Genomic DNA, 8,114 nt, shown 5'->3' with positions numbered 1-8,114 from the left:
TCGTACTCCCACCAGCAATGCAGTTAACTCCATTTGAGGTAAAGATTTTTTCTTGATTGGAGCAACTCTTGCTTTAGATGTGAGTAAAAATGATTGTGCATTATTGACTAAGTAGGCTGCAGCGCCATACGCTTTGCCAGAGGCATCGCAAAAAACGTGCAAATTTGTTGGCAAGTTTTGTCCTGAAGCATTACGAGGAAATTTCAAAACACTTAATTGATTGAAATCCATTGCGAGTATTGCTATTTATCTTGCAACTCAATTGGCAACGGATCATCCCATCCCATATGTTTCTGCCAGCATTCCTGCATGAGGAGTTTGCCCCTTATTAATATAGGACTAAGTAAGCCTAAAGGGTCAAATGGTTGACTGACATACGAGAGTAATTTTCTCATGGAAAGGGTTGAATTATTGGTTTGTACTGACTTGACACTCATCTCGTCAGTACCTGTGTTCCATTCCACTCCCAGAACTTTTAACTGATTAGACACCTGATAACCCGGAAATTCTTTCTTGATTATCTGCTTTAATGATTTATTGTTTGAGGCCCATGATTGTAGTGGCACATTGGCTCTTAACAATTCACGGTTAGCCTCATGGTAGATTTCTACCAATTTGGATTTGTCATTAGTAGTTCCATGGAAATTATCGATTTACAAGTTGTCACTGATCTCCGTTTTATAAGGGCTATTAGACTTCTTCAAATGTGTATCTATTGTGGCTTGAAGTAGAAACGGTGAAGAAGTCGCATCAAATAGCTCAGAGGCAAACCGGTAGGTTATGACATCACTATCAGGATTCAGTGGGTCCTTAATCCAGAGAAATTTGGTGTAATTACGATCCTCCTCTTGTAAGCCTACTCTAAGGAAAGCTTTACTGATATCAGCAGTATAAGCGAAAATACCAGTGCGGAATCGTAATAATATATCAGGTAGCCTTTGTGTTAGGCTAGGTCCCGTTTGGAGACATTCATTCAAAGACACGCTGTTTGTCTTCACTTTGGCACTACAGTTGAAGAAGATACGTATTGGCGTGGTCAATGAATCTTTCACCACAGCGTGATGGGGTAAATAGTGACCTGTTTTCGGTCATCATTATCAACAACTTCGATAAATTTACTACTGAGTTGATGTTGAATTAATTGATGATACATGTTAAATTTATCTGGCTGTTTCTTCAGCCGTATTAATTGAGACTTTAATTGAGAGGCTGCCATGAAATAATTAACTGGAAGTTGGGGATGATTCAACTTCCATGTATTATAGTACTGTGGGTTGGTTGGTGTTGTCGTCGTTGATCCTTCTCTACGGACAACCCAACCCACAACTCGGTAGAGTGCTTACACTTCACTAGGAGATCACCCTTGGCACTTCTGGCTCTTGGAGAGGGGCTCAACGTCACACGTTTAGGGGATGCGGCTCCAACACTTAGCCTCGTTGTCACGTGCACACACCCACTCGAGCCGATATGACTCCCCACTCTCTCCTTATGAGATATAATCTCCTCAATCCCCTTTTGACTTATCAGTATTACCTTCTACCCTGTCCACAGCAGTGGTTCTTGGTTCTTTCTCTCTTTCTCTCTCCTTCTTTACTACCTCCCGGGAAGCCTCACTAGGACAAGGGCAACCACCAGCAAATTGGGATACATTTACTGGACAAAGCACATACACGATACATACACACATATAATAATAATGAATCCTATACTCTATAATATCACAATCAGGTTGCACTCCAACACCATCAGAACTCTATTATCAGCTTATCAAGTGGTATCCTATCTCCTGGTTCACCACCTGATACTATCAACCTCCTCAAGTTGATCAAGTCTACATACACTGTTGCACCACCAGAAAGATAATACATATATAGAAAATCAGCATTTGAATGCAATAACATATATCAGTACAAATGTTCATTGATACACAACAATGATCAATCGATCACTGTCAGTCCTGGAACGCATACATCTGTAGGTAATCCAGCCTACGACTGTAACTCTAAACTTCAGTGTAAAAAAACTCCTTGACATAAGAATACCAACAATCACTCACCTCTCACTGCGTCTTGCACGCTACTGACAACCAAACACTATCAACTCCCTACAAGTAATCCACCAGAACTTCCCTTCCACCTCTGGAAGTTCACTACCCTAATATCCTTAGGTTCTTCCGAGCTTCACTACCAGGATCCTCTGCAGCTCCTCCAGGCTGCTATCATGAAGTTTCCTTGAGTAACTACGGTGCTTCACCCTTCTGCTAGGTTCCTCCACAGCTCTCTTGGCTGCTACACCACCTCTACAGAAGCACATGACACTCCTCTTCACTGCTTCTCCTCACAGCTCGAGGTCCTCTGCTTCACTACCTTGGAGTCTCATCAATTACTTCATCTAGGCTGGCTTCGAAGTTCTCAGCAACTTCTTCCCCAAAGAACAAACCACAGATTAACTGATCGAGGGCGCTTTCCCTCTGACGGCGTCTGGTCAGGGCACTCCACACAGCCCACGAAAATGCCTCTGAGGAGCTTATTAAACTCTGCTCGTCGACCAGGACTTGATACCACAACGTTCCCAGCTCGGTTCCACAGCTGGCACGTCTACACACTTCTCTTCTCTTCGAGATATATCACTAGGGGTTCCCTTCTGGCGGGAGCTCACGGAGCGCAGCTTCCCCCTGCGATGTCTGGCACTCAAGTGAGGTCAAGGTCCTCCGGAAGCGAGCCTCACGCCTCCAGCAAAATGTCCACATCTCCTAGCCAGTCATTTATCTGTTTTCTTCTTCATTGCCCATAATCTCAAACTGTTACACATATCCAAGCAACTATTTTACATATGCGTTATCACCTCAACATTCGCTAGACCTTCTAATCAGGTCAGGCTTGATGAATAACTCTCAAGGAGGGAGACTCGTTTCTCCTGTAGGCTGAGATCATAACACTCCCCTCCCCTTATTTTTGAGAGTTATTCTAGTGGCTAGGCTCGAGATAACGCATCAGCCACTACATTGTCTCGCCCTCTTATGTGCGTTATCACCAGGTCATACTCTTGGAGCGATAAAAACCATCTGGTTAATCTCTGGTTTGCATGCTTCATTTTATTCAAGAAAACTAGGGGATTATGGTCTGTATACACCGTTACTGGGTGTCCTCCCCCACTCACATACACTTCAAAATGTTTCAATGCCATCACCAGGGCCAAAGTCTCTTTCTCGACTGTACTGTACGACCTCTGGTGCTTAACGAACTTCTTCGAGAAGAAGGACACGGGGCGGTAAATTCCATCATTCTGCTGCGTCAGTACAGCTCCGGCCCCTATATCACTGGCATCTACAAATAGAGTAAACGGCGCTTCAAAATCTGGCGACACTAGTACAGGTGCCTCAGTCAACAGTCTTTTGGTCTTCTCAAACGCTTCTTGTGCTGTTCCATTCCACTCCCACTTCTTGCTCTTTGATAGCAAACTCGTCATAGGAGCAGCTATGGTGGAGAAATTTTCACAGAACTTCCGGTAATACCCAATCATACCGAGGTATCTCAACAATTCTTTCTTACTCCTGGGCACCGGGAAGTTGTCAATGGCCTCCACCTTTGTTCTTACCGGAGCAACCTCGCCTTGCCCTACTATATATCCAAGGTACTCCAGGCGGGCTCTCCCGAACTCGCTTTTTGCCAAGTTGATCGTCATGTTGGCCTTCTCCAACCGATCGAACAAATCTAAAAGTCGATCCACGTGATCCTTCCAGGAATCAGCGAACACCACAATATCATCGATGTACACTGCACATCCAGTCGCGCCTTGTAATACCTGATTCATTACTCGTTGAAAACAACTACCACTATTCTTCATTCCGAACGGCACCACTTTATATTGGTACAAGCCGTCGGGTGTCACGAACGCTGAGATCCTCTTGGCCTCCTCGGACAGGGAAATCTGGTAGTATCCCTTCAGCAGGTCTATCTTCGAGACATACCGTGCACTCCCAATCCGATCTATGCAATCGTCAATGCGCGGTATCGGAAACGAGTCAGCAACCGTGACTGCATTCACCTTCCTATAATCGGTGCAGAACCGGTACGTGCCGTCACTCTTCTTCACGAGGAGGCACGGCGAACTCCAGTCACTGTCGCTAACCTCTGCCAAGTCGTTATCTAGCAGATACTTCACTTCTGCTCTCATTGCCGCCGCTTTCTCCGGGTTAACTCTATAAGGGTGCTGCTTGATGGGCTCAGCACTCCCTACATTCACTTCATGCACCGTTCCGCGGTGTCTTCTAGGCACGTCCGTGTATAACGACTTATTCCTCCGTAGGATCTCCACTAGCTCCTGGCGTTGGTCATCCTCCAAATGACCCAAACGCTCACCTATCTTGGCCAGTCTTTCTGTATTTGATATCTTCGCGCCATCGGCCCTCTCTAACTTACAGTTCTCCTCTTCTATCCCTTTGCCGTCTCCTACACAAAGCACAGTCGCCTGCAATGGGGTTTCCATCGGTTCTTCATCGCCTAGAGGCTTATCTCTGTCATAGTACCTCTTCATCATGTTCACGTGGCAAACCTGTGACTTCCTCGGACGATCTGGCATGTGGATTACATAATTCACCTCCCCTAATGCCTTCTGGATGGTATATGGTCAACAAAATCTCGACTCGTATATACTTTCTTTTACCGGTAGCAGGACTAACACCTGATCTCCTTCTTGAAATTTCCTGCCCTTCGCCTTCCTGTCGTGGTACCTTACCATCTCTGCCTGGGATGTCCTCAAATTTTCCTTGGCCAAATCTCTGGCCCTAGAGAGTCGCTCTCTAAAAGTTTTCACATATTGTCCCACGTCCACCTTAGGCCTATCCACGGTGAGCTGCTCCTTCAGCGCGCCCACTGGGCTCCTCACGGAGTGTCCGTACACCAGTTGAAATGGGGTGAATCCGAGTGATTCTACTACCGCATCCCTGATGGCGAACAACACGGATGGTAATGCCTCGTCCCAACTACTCCCTTCCTCAGCGCAGTATATCCTCAACAAGCTCTTCAGTGTTCCATGGAAACGCTCCAACGCTCCCTGCGACTGAGGGTGATACGGTGACGAACGCACTTGCTCTACCCTCCATCCTCTCAGTTTCCCTAAACAACTTCGACTGGAAGACACTCCCCTGGTCCGTCTGGATAACCTTGGGCATTCCTACCCACGCAATGTAGTTCTGTAGTCTATCCAGAACGGCTCTCGACGTCACTCTTCTCAGGGGGATTGCTTCGGGGAAACGGGTGGCCGTGCACATTATGGTCAGTAAGTACTCATGGCCTTTTCTGGTCCTTGGCAACGGACCTACACAGTCTATCAAGACTCTCTCAAAAGGCTCGCCAAATGCCGGAATGGGCTTTAAGGGTGCCTTTGGTATTGCCGGAGCCGGCTTACCTGCACGTTGGCACGCCAAACATGTCCTACAATATTTCTTTACCTCCTTCCACACGTTCGGCCAGTAGAAGTGCTCCTGCACCTTATTTAAGGTCTTCTTCACCCCTAAGTGCCCTGCCATATCTACGGAGTGGGCTAGTTCTAACACAGCCGCCCTAAACTCCTTCGGCACTAACACTTGGTGCTTCTCCAACCATACCTTATCTGCGCCGGCTTTGTCCGGTCGCCATTTCCTCATTAGTACATCATCGTCCAAGTAGTAATACACGGGGGACTCCGGACATGAATTTCCCCCTTTTGCCTCCCTGATTAGATCTATAAACTCCTCTTTCTGAGCCCTAATCAGGTCCGCTCGGTTCACGCTGAACTTTTCAGGTAGGGTCATTTTCACTTCCTGTCTCCTCGACTCCTCATTCTTCTGAGCTCGATCTTCGTCGAACAGCTCAGACATGTCCATGTTGACCTCCTCCCTTGGTGGAGTCGACACTGCCATATCATCTCCAATGTCTTCCTCGGCGGCTACGTCCGACTCTGTCACTACACAGGCCGGGTATACGATGACTTGACTGTCCTCTGCCTCATCTTCAAGGATGCTGGCTAGATCTATCTTGTCCGGCGTTCCACTTGTACCGCGGTCCTTCTGGTTCACCTCCGGCACAGCTTTTACTATCAGCTCTGGCAGCACCTTGGACCCACACAAGTCGTTCCCCAGGATCACTTGGACTCCTGGAACAGGTATGTTGGGGCACACTCCCAACATCACCTCCGCCGACAAATAATCTGACTTCAACTGGACAGCACACACGGGCATGTCACTCTTAGACAACAACCCATGAACCTTTGTCCTCCTACTGCCAGCTAACAGTCGATCATTTCTTATTAGGCCTCTCAGAATCAAGCTCTGATTGGCTCCAGTATCCCTGAGGATACTTACCTCCACCTCGGGTTGACCTTCTATGCCGACCCAACCTTTACTAATGAACGGCCTATACCGCTCGTTCATCAAATCTACCTTCTGTGGTTTGTCTTGTTGTACATCAACGTACTTCCTCCGGGGATCACATGTCGTAAGGGTCACAACTCTCTTGCCCTGCCGACAATCTCGCATCATGTGACCTGATCTGTTGCACTTGTAGCATCTCATTTGGGAGAAATCTCTCCTATACGCCCCCGAGTAGCTCTGACTCTGCCCACTCGTATTGGAGTTCCTCGGGCCAGATGTACTACTCATACTCTGTGGAGCTTCATTGGACTCTTGTCTCCTCTGCACACTTTTATTTTCCTGCTTACCTCCAGCAGGCGGACTCGGCAACTTTCCTTCCTGGGGCTTAAAACTAGCTGGTCTGCTTGTCTGCCCCCCAAAACTTCTTCCTCCCCAGACTCCATTGGATCTGCCATTGCTGTGTCTCACCTCGCTTCTCACTCTGTTCTCCCTCAAGCTCTTGTACGCTTCAGTAATCATATCTGCCCTATCTGCGGCATCTTTCACCTCCTTTATCCCTGCTTCTTGGATCTTGAACTTTGTTTCGGGATGCATCATCTCCAAGAACTTCTCCATGACCATCAGTTGCTTCAGGTCAGCATAAGATCCAACTCCAGCAGCCTCAATCCACTTCTGGAATCGTCTTTCCAGATCTCTTGCTGTCTCAGCAAAAGTACACGCTCCAACTTTGATCATCTCTCTGAAGCGCTTCCTATAAGCTTCTGGGGTTAACTGAAACGAGCGCAATATGCTGCTCTTTACTGTGGCATAATCCTGGCACTCTTCCAGTGACAATTGGGTGTATGCCTCCCTGGCTGCACCGGTCAATCTTAACTGGACCAGCTGGGCCCATTCCTCCTGTGGCCACTCCTTGATACTGGCTACTTTCTCAAAATGCTCGAAGAAGCTCTCTGCCTCTTCGGGCACAAACAAGGGAATGTCCTTCTCCCTAACCCTAACCTCTGGTGGGTGTGATACCTGGGTGGTGCTCTCTGGCAACCCATGTTCAATCCTTTGCTCAGCCAAGGTTCTATTCGCTTCTATCTGCATTTGTTTTGTTCTCTCTTTTTCTTTTTCGACCTGGGCTTTTTCTTTTTCGACCTCTAGTCTTGCTTTCTCTTTTTCTTTCTCCTGTTCCAACTCCAGTTCTCTTACTCTGGTTTTCTCTTTTTCTACTTCCAGTCTGGTTTTCTCTTTTTCTACTTCCAGCCTGGTTTTCACTTTTTCCTTCTCGGCTTCATTTTTCATCTGGAGTTCTAATTTCATCTTTTCCAGCTGGAACTGTCTCTCCTCACGCTGTTGTTGGATCTGGAGCTCTAACTGGAATCTCTCCAAGCTCCTATTTCGGCTACTCCTACTACTGCGGCTACTCTTGCTGCTCCTACTCGATCCCTGGGATCTCACGTCATCCTGCCCATCATCCTCCTTTCCACTTTCAGCACCTTTCTGGGCTCCTTGTTCTGCCGCTTCACTTTTGGCTCTTAACTGCCTCAGGATCTCATCCTTCATCCCAGCTACTCTAGATGCTTTCAACCTAATGCCACATTTTTCTGCTATTTGTTTCAATTGATCCCTCGTGCAACCTTCTAAATCCTCAGGCTTGCCTGACTCCACAAACGCTTGCACCTTATCCATCTTTGTCCTGTGAGTCTTCCCAAGAGAGAGAGTATACACCTGCAGCCACACAGTTTATCTCAGCAAGGGTGTACAAATCCACTCTTGG

Source organism: Procambarus clarkii, chromosome 1 (genome assembly GCF_040958095.1).
Source record: "Procambarus clarkii isolate CNS0578487 chromosome 1, FALCON_Pclarkii_2.0, whole genome shotgun sequence".
Classification (NCBI taxonomy): Eukaryota; Metazoa; Arthropoda; class Malacostraca; order Decapoda; family Cambaridae; genus Procambarus; species Procambarus clarkii.
Note: the sequence above shows the minus strand (reverse complement) of the source record.